We start from the raw sequence: 11,387 nt of genomic DNA on the forward strand, positions 1-11,387 counted from the left end.
GAGTCAAAGGATTGAGAAAAGACAGTTTGAGAGAGAAAGGTGGGCACCAGGGGCCATCGCTAGTGTATGGAGGCTGCAAAGGCCCCAAGCTCTGGGAGCCCATGCTATTTATTAGTAATCCAACAAAGAAACAGGTGGTGAGAATGTGGAGGTCAAAAGGGCGCATTGCATTAAACACATGATTTACACCTGTGATGGTTTAGCATTTGCTCTGCTAGTTGAGATAATGGAGAGCAGGTTCTTTTAATTCAAAATACAATCAATCCTGGGAGAGCAAGGAGAAAGGAGCCAGCAAGTGTAGATACATTCCAGAGCCACGAGCCCTGGATTCTATCCAAGCCACAAGGGATTTTATGCCCTGGGCTTAGATTATGGTACATCAGGATAGCCTTCCACCTTTTAGCACAGAGCTTGGTGTTCCAAAGGCCACGACGGGTTTTAGACCCTGGACCCTGGACATGTTCCAAGACTCTTTTACATTATGTAAGACATGGAAGCCCTGCCTCAGTTTCTCCCAACATTCAGCTTTCCCCAACATAACAGCAATGTAATAATATTGGCTGTTGGTTTTGACAGATCATCAGGTCTTCAAAGAAATGCAACAAAATGATTGCAGACAAAGTGATTCTGGAAGAGCTATGACTAGACGTTTCAAATATGAGCCAAAATTTTAAAAAGTGCTTTCCCAGTGGATATTAATCAAAATGCCATTAATGAGCAGGTGATTTTTAACCATGAGGATGATTCAACACCATGGACTTCAGTCAGTCACCTTTCCCAGCTTTCCCAGGGAGTGTCATGAACCAATATTATGGAGGTTCCTATGGGAACTCAATAATATGAATTTCAAATAACTGAGACTTACAGGGCTACTCTGGCTCTTCTGAACACCTAACTTGCCAAGAAGAATGACCCCTCCTGAACCCGTAACATTGTACCACACATCAGGGATCAGACAAACAGCTGGGGTCAGGTGATACTGGTGGACCTCACGTAACATGAAGAGGGCACTGGTTATTTTCCTATATATGAATTTGCCTTTCTTTTTGGTTATATTTCTGCATAAACATCATTTGAGGATTTTCCAAGTGCTTTCATCAGAGTCAGGAAATTCTTGCATAATATGGCTTTGGATCAAACAACTTATTTACCTCCAAAAAAGTTAAGAAAGGGTAGCTCATGCTCTTGTCATGTGCACAGGTGCAGCTTTCCCTATAGACAGGAAAAACCCATTATTAGTCAAGCAAAGCTGGCACACAAACCCTTGTGCTATTCAATTGCTATGCTGTCAGATGTAGTGGAGGCTCTGAAACACTAACTGTGTGAATGGTGCTGTTACTCCCATAAACAGAATATTTATATCTTGAAAAATGAGCTGTAGACTCATCACTGTTATGCCAACTAAACAGCTTGAAATACTCTATTTAGTCAGGGCTGTGGTTTTCTGGTTGATGGTTCTTAATCCAAATAGTTGACATGACAATTATACCATCAAATTGGAAGAAATGATATGATAAGCATGTGAACATTTAGACTTAATGCAATAATGAATAAGTTGTCAACACAGGGTGTTAGGGTATTTGCTGGGGCCATAGATCTAGCCCATGTAAAGCAAGAACAAATGGAATTGATGTTACATATTTTAGAGAGGAAGTACAGAAAATATGAACCCTAGGGGACCTTCTGGAATGTTTCTATTTATTGCCATTTCCTCTGGTAAAACTCAGAGAAGATTTCAACAGTCATCAGGATGAAGTTCTAGGGATCACAGTCATGTGAAGCATTCCCTGCACTTGGATCCCCAGTGAGACAAAGGGAAGATGAAACGCATAGTGGGATATGGAGGGGTAAACACCAGGGACAGCCTCCTGGTCAGTTTAAACCCTGAAAAGTGTATTTATTTTTTCTCTTTAGATTTACTACTGAATCATTTGGATCTAAGAAAAGCGATTATGGCTGGTTAGGCAGAAAGGTGTTTATTATCATGAATTAATGGATAGAAAACATTTGGGGAAACCAGAGTGGCAACTCAGGCAACTCCAAGTACTCCTTTTGCTATTCTTTGATCCTCTCCCTGCCCTGTGTTTTCCACAGTCAAAAAGGATACCCTCATTTTGATAGAAACCTGGCAAGTGAAGATATTGTGCCCACAGGACTGGGCTGCCTGGCTGTGACCCAGACCAGGAAAATGATCACATTTGAGTGAGATCAGGCACTTCCCCTCCCTCATCTCCATCCAAAACCACTTTGTAGTGACACAGCTGATGGGCAGTCTTCACCACATCTGGGATTTAGGAAGCCAAGGACATGAGGAGTAGCCTTTCCAGATGCTACCATAGAGAAAGTATTGCCAGAAACTAGAGAATAAAATAAATATGAAAGAAGCTGGTGACAATAACTAAATGCGTCATGCATATATGTATTTTAAATAATTTAATCTTTTCTATACACCCTTTCTTTAAAAAAAAATTCAAAGTGCTATATTCAGCCACCTTTAAAATTTAGGCCAAAAATTAAATAATAAGTAGACACATTAATGACTCATGAGAGAAGAACATTTTTTCCTAGATGGTGTTGGGCTGAACAGATTGGCGGTTCCCCACATTTTGGGGAGCATAGTGCTACATGGGTAGCATGATGTTCTTTGTAAAGGAAATCTTTATGTTGGGTTGTAGCATTTTGCTGTTGATACTAGTAATTTCTGGAAATTCAAGTGTAGAAACACATGTATTTATAATAGAAAGCCACAGCGTGGACTTGGACAGAAATAACCCCTGTACCCGTGAAAACAGATGAATCTACATGAGACTGAAATGAAGATGACATCAACACAGGCAGGGCTGCAGAGAAATGGGTCACCTCTCTAGTAGTTGATAGCAGAGCTGCTGTCCTTCTGGGGACAGTGGTGAGAAGAGCTGCTCTCTTTTCTGCAGGAGACAGCTTGAATGTGGAGTTTCAGGCAGCAGGAGCTCCTCCCCAGCCTGCACCAGAAGTGCCATTCTTGGAATAGTTCCAGAGGCTTTGACTGGAGCCTGTTCCTTAAGGCTTTTCAACAGTTTGCAAGGAATTTAAAATCCTCTAGTAAATCCTTTTATGCTTCATGGATTTGACATTAGCAACAGGGAATATACACCATTTACAGTGACATCATTCACAGCCTCCTTTTTCTTGTGGCTAAATATAATGCTTTCCAGGAGGACCTGCCAGAGGAAGCCAATGTGAACAACAATCCATGTCACCAAAAATGCAAGACAAATAAGCTCAAGAAAGCCACTGGTTTCTCATGTAGCTGCACTGTCCCCTGGCACAAAATGGGAGAGTGTAAAACTCTTAGCTCCACCATCAGAGAGATGGTGCAGTGTGAACTTCTGAGCATAGTCAGTCAGTATTTATAGACATTTACATACTGACACCTTTAACACCATAATACAGGCAAAAGTAAAAAAGAAGGTAAATTGGGCTACATAAAAATGTAAAATGGGCATCAAAAGACATAACACAGTGAAAAGACAACATGTGGAATAGAAGAAAATATTTGTAAATCATATATCTGATAAAGGGTTAATAATATCTACTGTATAAAAATAAGTCCTAGTCCTATATGTCAACATTAAAATAAAATACCTGATTAAAAATGAGAAAAGTACATGAATCGACATTTCTCTAAAGAATATTCTTTAGAGATAATTAGATAACTAGCATAGGAAAAGATACTTAACATTATTAATCCTCAGAAAAATAAAAACAAACCCACCTCACACCTATCAGGACTTTTTTTTCTTCCGATAGAAAATGACCAGTCTTGGTGAGAATTTAGGGAATTGGAACTCCCGTGGACACTGCTGTGGTTATATAAATGGCTCACCTGCTGTGGGAAACCAGATGGAGATTCCTCAAAAAATTAATAATGGAAATAATACGTAACTCAGCAATTCCACTTTTGGACATATATCCAAGTAATTAAAGACATAAGCTTGAGGAGATATTTGTATACCCACATTCAGAACTGAATTATTCACAAGAGTCCAAAGCTAGAAGCAACTCAAATGATCACAGAGGAGGAACTGGTAACCCAAATGTGGTATATGCATACAATAGCATGTTATTTAGCTTTTAAAAGAGAAATTCTGACACATGCTACAACATGGATGTAACTAGAGGACATTACACTAAGTGAAATGATCCAGTCACAAAAAGATTACTGAGTTGTGATTTCACTTTGGTATTTGCAGAACAGTTTCCATTTGTCTAGAATCAACCCAGTCCTCTTCCCTTTCTTGCTTGTAGTTTTCTGGAATAACTGTAGAATGTTCTGGAACTGTAGCATCCTGAGATCGGGCATGATTGACCAGAACAGCCTGAGTTCCGTTTCTGTCCCTACTAGAAACAGGAATTTCTTCAACACTCTAGCCCAGTGTGTCATGTGATTCTAAGACATAAAACCCAGGGTGGGCTGCATTCCAGGGTCCCTGAGCTGCAGTCCTTGTGGGGTATGTGTGGTCTAGAATCGTTCAGGCCCTGGCAGCTTTGTGCTTTCTCTGGCTGACTCTCTGTAGGTAGTAATCCACTTCATGTAACTGGTTGTGCATGGGAATTGTGTCTCACTAGATTTGGGTAAGTTGGCAACCAGTGCACAGCAAACCTTCTTGGCAAAATTGGTGCAGTTAGAAGGTTGGATTCGAGAAAACCATGGCTTATTGGTGAAGCTGGAGGAACAATACTCTCCAGTACCTGGCCCAGGACAGAGACATCAGCCTGGGGATGCAACGGCTGGACATGCAGATGGATGTTTAATGAGGAGGGAGGATAAATAGGACATGGTGAGAGGCAGCATTTGATGTGGCACTGAGTTAGTAGAAACAGCGGAGAAGCCGCACAGCAAGAGACAGCACGAGATGGTATTTTGTGAGAAGATGGACATAGCAATCAGCAATGGGCAAGACAGCTATGGGAGAAATGGCAAGACAGCAACCAGTGAGAGAGGCTGAGACGGTGATCCACGCTACAGCCATCAAAGCTACAGAGTTGCTAACATTGCAGAGCAGTTAACACTGGCCAAAGGCTGTTTTAAGAGTCATCATCTTTCCTGACAGGCGGTGGAGTCAAGCAGATGGGCAAGTGGCCACGGAGCCACTGCTTCATGCAGGCCAGTAGCTCCGTGCACCAGTTTCCCCTGCGGGAGCCCAACCCACCCGAACTGGGGAGCCTGGAGAGATCTTCACGCAGGCCCCACGTTAGACACTGCTTGGCACCATTTTGGCTCCTGCACACCTGTAAGTGTCCCCTCTGCCCACCTGCCCTATATCAGATGATCCAAGGAATCAGGCCTTGAGCTAGATAGTCCATTTGAAGTCCCCCATAGCACACCTGACGACATCCTCGTAGTCATTTCTCATCTAATGTCATTGTATTTATCCATCAGTCATTTTATTTTATTTTCTGCCCCGATATACGTGTTCGCTTTCCAGTTTTGGCTTTGGCTCACTGCTAATTATGTTTGTGCAATTGTTTAAGGCAGGACACTTGGTTGTAAGAATTCTCCTGTTCTGTTGACTCTAAGAAGCCAGAGTCACATTGTTCTATGGCCCCAACCAGGCCTTTGGGGCTCACTGTTGGCCACTCCACTGAGGCTCCAGGAATTTCCTGCACTGGTCAGCCCCTGGATATTCCAGGGCTTCCTGGCATTTGGTGTGGGGACACTCCTAGGCTGATACTCAGGTACTCTGGGATTCAGCATTTGGTATTCTTGGCCACTCCCTGGATGCTCCAGAGTTTTCAGCATTGACATTTCTCTGAGGATTGTGGATTGGAGCCTCACCCTATGGGAATCTTCATTTGCCTTCTCTTGTTTCCTCCCTTAAAGGTATCATTTTCCATAACGGCATTGTGTTTTCTTGGTGTCATTTTATTTGCCTTTTTCTTCTACATTTTATTTAATAAAAATACTGCTTTAAGGCCGGGCATGGTGGCTCACGCCTGTAATCCCAGCACTTTAGGAGGCCAAAGTGGGTGGATCATTTGACGTCAGGAGTTCAAGACCAACCTGAACAACACAGTCAAACCTGTCTCTACTAAAAAGATGAAAAAAATGAGCTGGACATGGTGGTGCATGCACGTAATCCCAGCTACTGGGGAGGCTGAGACACGAGAATTCCTTGAACCCAGGAGGCGAAGGTTGCAGGGAACTGAAATCGCACCACTGCACTCCAGCCTGGATAAAAGAGTGACACCCTGTCTCAAAAAATAATAACAATAAATAAAAATTAAAATATAAAAATAGTGCTTTAGTCATATTTTGTTCACTAACAAATGCTTACAGTCCACTTTCATAATGTCTTATTACCACTTCCTACACCTTCTATGCAGGAAGTGGAAATCTGAGATGAGAACAATGATGGCCCAGTCACTTTCTAGAAAATGGTCTACATATTGAAACTGGGTTTTCTTAAGTTACTACTTTTCTAAATTATAGAAAATTTTGTTTTTGAGGCCGGTGCAGTGGCTCACGCCCATATCCCAGCACTTTGGGAGGCCGAGGAAGGTGGATCGTTTGGGGTCAGGAGTACAAGACCAGCCTGGCCAACATGGTAAAACCCCATCTCTACTAAAAATACAAAAATTAGCCAGGCGCAGTGGTATGTACCTGTAATCCTAGCTACTCGGGAGGCTGAGGCAGGAGAACGGCTGAAACCCGGGAGGTGGAGGTCGTGATGAGCCAAGATCGCGCCACCGCACTCCAGCCTGGGGGACAGAGCAAGATTCTATCTTGGGGGAAAAAAAAAAAAGTAAAACAGAAAATTTTGCCTTTGATTTGATAACAAGTTTCTTTTAAAACTTCTGACATTCGTGACTTAGAGATTCAACTGTTGTGTTTTGCTGCTTTCAGCTTGTTCTTCCTTTAAAAAGGCCTGGGATCACTGCTGTCTCCTTTTGCTTCTTCATCAGCTGCTGTGACTTTTTCACCTCCAGTTCTGACTGTTGTTGCAGCCTTGATGCTGAAGTGTTTTGTCTTAGAGTTCTGTGGAAGCAACGTTTTCCCCCAACATAGTATTATTCTAGGTACTTGGTTTTTTAACATATATAACCTTATTTGGGGGTTTCTTTTTTATTTTACACAGCTTTAAAATATGTATATATTCTTCTTTGAGTTGGAGTCTCACTCTGTCACCCAGGCTGCAGTGCAGTGGTGCCATCTTGGTTCACTGCAACCTTCACTTCCTGGGTTCAAGCGATTCTCCTGCCTCAGCCTACCAACCAAGTAGCTGGGAAAACAGGCACGTGCCACCATGCCCAGCTAATTTCTTTTATTTTTAGTAGAGATGGGGTTTCACGGTGTTAGCCAGGATAACCTCTATCTCCTGACCTCATGATTTCCCTGCTTAAGGGCTAATGAGTGCCCCCAACCTCCATATTGTCTGGCCTAAAATATGTAATTGGCTGTAAATTTTTTGATTCCAAACCCCTTGGCCAAAGAAACTACCAAAGAAATGTAATAAAATCTAATTAAGGCCATGTGGGAAACAGGGAGTCAGTCACACCTTGCTCAACCCTATTTGAAATGTAGGCCAGATTCAAAAGGCCTTTTAAAATTATGAAAATAAAATAGTGCCCCTTTACACAAAAGAAAATGGTAGCTCCTCTGTTTAACCAGAAGACTTAGTCTTACTAAAAACTTAAAAAGAAGGAACTGGCTGGGTGCAATGGCTCATGTCTGTAACCTCAACACTTTGGGAGGCTGAGGTGGGCGGATCACTTGAGGCCAGGAGTTCAAAACCAGCCTTGCCAACATAGAAAAACCACATCTCTACTAAAATTACAAAAAATTACCTGGGCATTTAGGTACATGCCTGTAATCCCAGCCACTCAGGAGGCTGAGGCATGAAAATAGCTTGAAACCAGGAGGCAGAGGTTGCAGTGAGCCCAGCCGAGATTGTGTCACTGCACTCCAGCCTGGGCAACAGAGCGAGACTCTCTCTCAAGAAACAACAGCGAAGTGTTCCCCCAAGAATCAATAATAACCAGAATAAAGGGGCCCTTATCAGATATTCTTAATTACTCTAACTACTGTTAGGCTTCAGGAAGTCACTAGTTGGGTACAGCTGTCCAGGATTAAACCTGTTTCTTATGAGGTCCTGCAGGCACAAAAGGTGGACGCCACAACCTCCTTTTATAAAAGCTAGAAAATTTAAGGCTGTTGTTTTGCAAACACATAGATTAATAACGTGGTTCTGTGGGTGGACGTAGGAGCATTAATTTTTCTCTCTCTTCCAATTATAATTATCTTGTTTAATCTCCTAATAAAGTTCATATCATCTAAATTTCTAAATTTCATGTAAAGATGATACGGTTTGTCAAAATCTTCCAATCCATTCTATCTTCTGACCCCACAAATGAAAGCATCCTGCCATTGGGCCCCTTAGTTCAGGTACCAAAGATTTTTACTCCTCAAATGCTAGGGAAGGTCTGCACCCATAAAGTCAACAGGAAGCACTTATGGAAAATGGACTCTGCTCTTCTGCAGTCCCCTTAAGATTAAGAAGGAGTATCTAATCTCTGAGGGGCAATGAGATAGGAGGTGGGTGGACTCAACCCGGGACCAGATTAAAGACTAGCTGACACAAGGAAGAGACACTGGAACCACCTGTCCATAAGACATGCCCACCAGGGCCAAATCAGTTTGCCATTGTCATGGCAACACCTGAAAGTTAATGTCCATCTTCTAGCTACTTCTGAATAACCCATTCCTTAATTAGCATGTCATTAAAAGAGGGGATAAATACGACTGTAAAACTGCCCCTGCGCTGCTGCTCCCGGCACACTGCCTGTGGGTAGCTCCGTTCCACAAGAGCAGTCACAGAGCTGTAACCGCCACCTCGGTAAAGCCGTTTCCTTCCACCACCCGCTTACACTGCGCTCCTTCCTAAGGGAGGCCAAGAACCCGCCTTGCACCACTTTTGTCAAGTTAGTTGTCAAAAACTACTCGTAATATCCTCTCTTTAATTATTTCACTCTTATAGGCTGTGTAATGACTTTCTCCTTTCCATGTACCATATTGTGTTTTGTGTCCTTTTTCCTTCCCTCTTCTTTATACACCCTTCATCAGGTAGTCACAGGCTTCAATTCAGTTCTTTCTTGTGGTAGTATGGCTCATGAGAAACGCTGATTCTTCTGGGTGTGAGGCCATTCACCATTTTCATATGTAACACTGTAAAAATACTGTGATATAAGCCTCCACTTCACAAACTGACCACTGTCAAGCATCATCTCCCAACCAATAGAAATTTTTTGTTCCTCACTAGTTCACATAGGAGTAGAAATCTCAAGTTTAAAGTGTGGATTTGCACTTTACCACTTGGTGTATTCAAGAAGATGAATATTAATACATCAGTAGGTCCGGGCACAGTGGCTCAAGCCTGTAATTCCAGCATATTGGGAGGCCAAGGCAGGCAGATCACCTGAGGTCAGGAGTTTCAGAGCAGCCGGGGCAACATGGTGAAGCCCCGTCTCTACTAAAAATATGAAAATTAGACAGGTATGTTGGCACGCACCTGTAATCCCAGCTACTTGGGAGACTGAGGCAGGAGAATTGTGTTAACCAGAGAGACGGAGGTTGCAGTGAGCCAATATCGTGCCACTGCATTCCAGCCTCGGTAACACAGCGAGACTCTATCTCAAAATAAATAAATAAATAAATAAATAAATAAATAAATCAGTAGCTTTAAATTTTAAACATCTATTTGACAAGAAATTGCTAGTTCCTTCTCTCTAAAATAATGTAATGATTCTTTCAGGAATGAGCCTGGTTTGATGCCTCTCTCCTCAACATGATAAAAGTGTGGCATGAATCTATGAAAAATTCCATTTCCCTGTGCCAACAACCACTACCTGGGAAGGAAAACTTCTTCCCTTGCTCTAGTCCTTTCTTCTACACCCAATTCCACCTAATCTGTGACTCAAAACAATACTTGTCAGGAAACATTCTGGAAAGAGCAAAAGGCTTCTAAGGTGTCAGAGATTCCTGCACCACCATCTGTCCATCTCTAGAGGGAGCTGTGAGTTTGAGGAAGAGAAGAGCTTGTAAATCTACTTGATTTCACTCCCACCGTATTTCCTAACAGCAGCCACAGCAACACCAGAACATCACAGAACAAACATCTACTACTTCCAAGGCTTTTATCTCAGTCAATCAGCTCTGCCTCTATCACAGCAGCTAGAAGGTTTGATACTCATACAAATAGTGCTGTAGCTTTCTTTTCATAATTGGAAAAGTGAGCAAGACTCAGTGTAATGCAGGCATTCCTTAAGCCAGTTACCATTCAGTTTTTAGATTATCATTGCACACATATACCCAGCATATGTCTAATAGATATATAAAAATCCATGAAGCAAGAGTTATAATAGCTTGTGTTCTCTATTGTATTGTATTTTCCTCTTATATCAGCTTCTTCTTTTTGTCATTAAAGAAAAATCTGAAGTCAGTCTAAATTAATTATTGGATCATAAGTAGATAAAATGTTTTTTTTTTTTTTTTTGATAACACATTGCCCCAGAGAATATGTTTCTTTGCAAGACACAGTCCTCATTTCCAAGATAACAAGCCCGACAAAATTATACTGGAGTGAGCACACAAGTAATGATGGTAGCTTTTCCTTATTGTCAGTCCTGGGGCAAGAAAAACACAAAAGATAACAAGGTAGAATAAAGATTACATAAGAAAGAAGGATAGCAACAGGACATGGCAATCTTTTATACGGTAACATTTTGATAATGGATAATGAGAAGTAATGCGTTAGACAGGGATGGGCAGGAATGATTGAAGGTCTAAGTACTTTAGCACAGACTAAGACCACATCATTAGGATTTTTAGAGTTGTGTACAGTTACTGAAGAAAAAGCCTTAGAATTTAATTTGACTGTGGATAAAACATTCTTGGAGGCCGGGCACGGTGGCTCATGCCTGTAATCCCAGCACTTTGGGAGGCTGAGGCAGGTGGATCACAAGGTTAGGAGATGGAGACCATCCTGGCTAACACAGTGAAACCCCGTCTCCACTAAAAAATACAAAAAAATTAGCCGGTCGAGGTGGCAGGCGCCTGTAGTCCCAGCTACTTGGGAGGCTGAGGCAGGAGAATGGCATGAACCCGGGAGGCGGAGCTTGCAGTGAGCAGAGATCATGCCACTGCTCTCAAGCATGGGCAACAGAGCAAGACTCTGTCTCAAAAAAAAAAAAAAAAAAAAAAAATTCTTGGATTAGATTTGAGACTGTTTTCCATGCTAAGTATATTTATGATAATGATGATGACTATAATGCTGAAAACCTAAACAACAAAAATAATTGTCACATACATAATGTCCTGAATACTATTGTAAAGGTTTTATCTTATTTTC

The sequence above is a fragment of the Theropithecus gelada genome, chromosome 13 (genome assembly GCF_003255815.1).
Source record: "Theropithecus gelada isolate Dixy chromosome 13, Tgel_1.0, whole genome shotgun sequence".
NCBI lineage: Eukaryota > Metazoa > Chordata > Mammalia > Primates > Cercopithecidae > Theropithecus > Theropithecus gelada.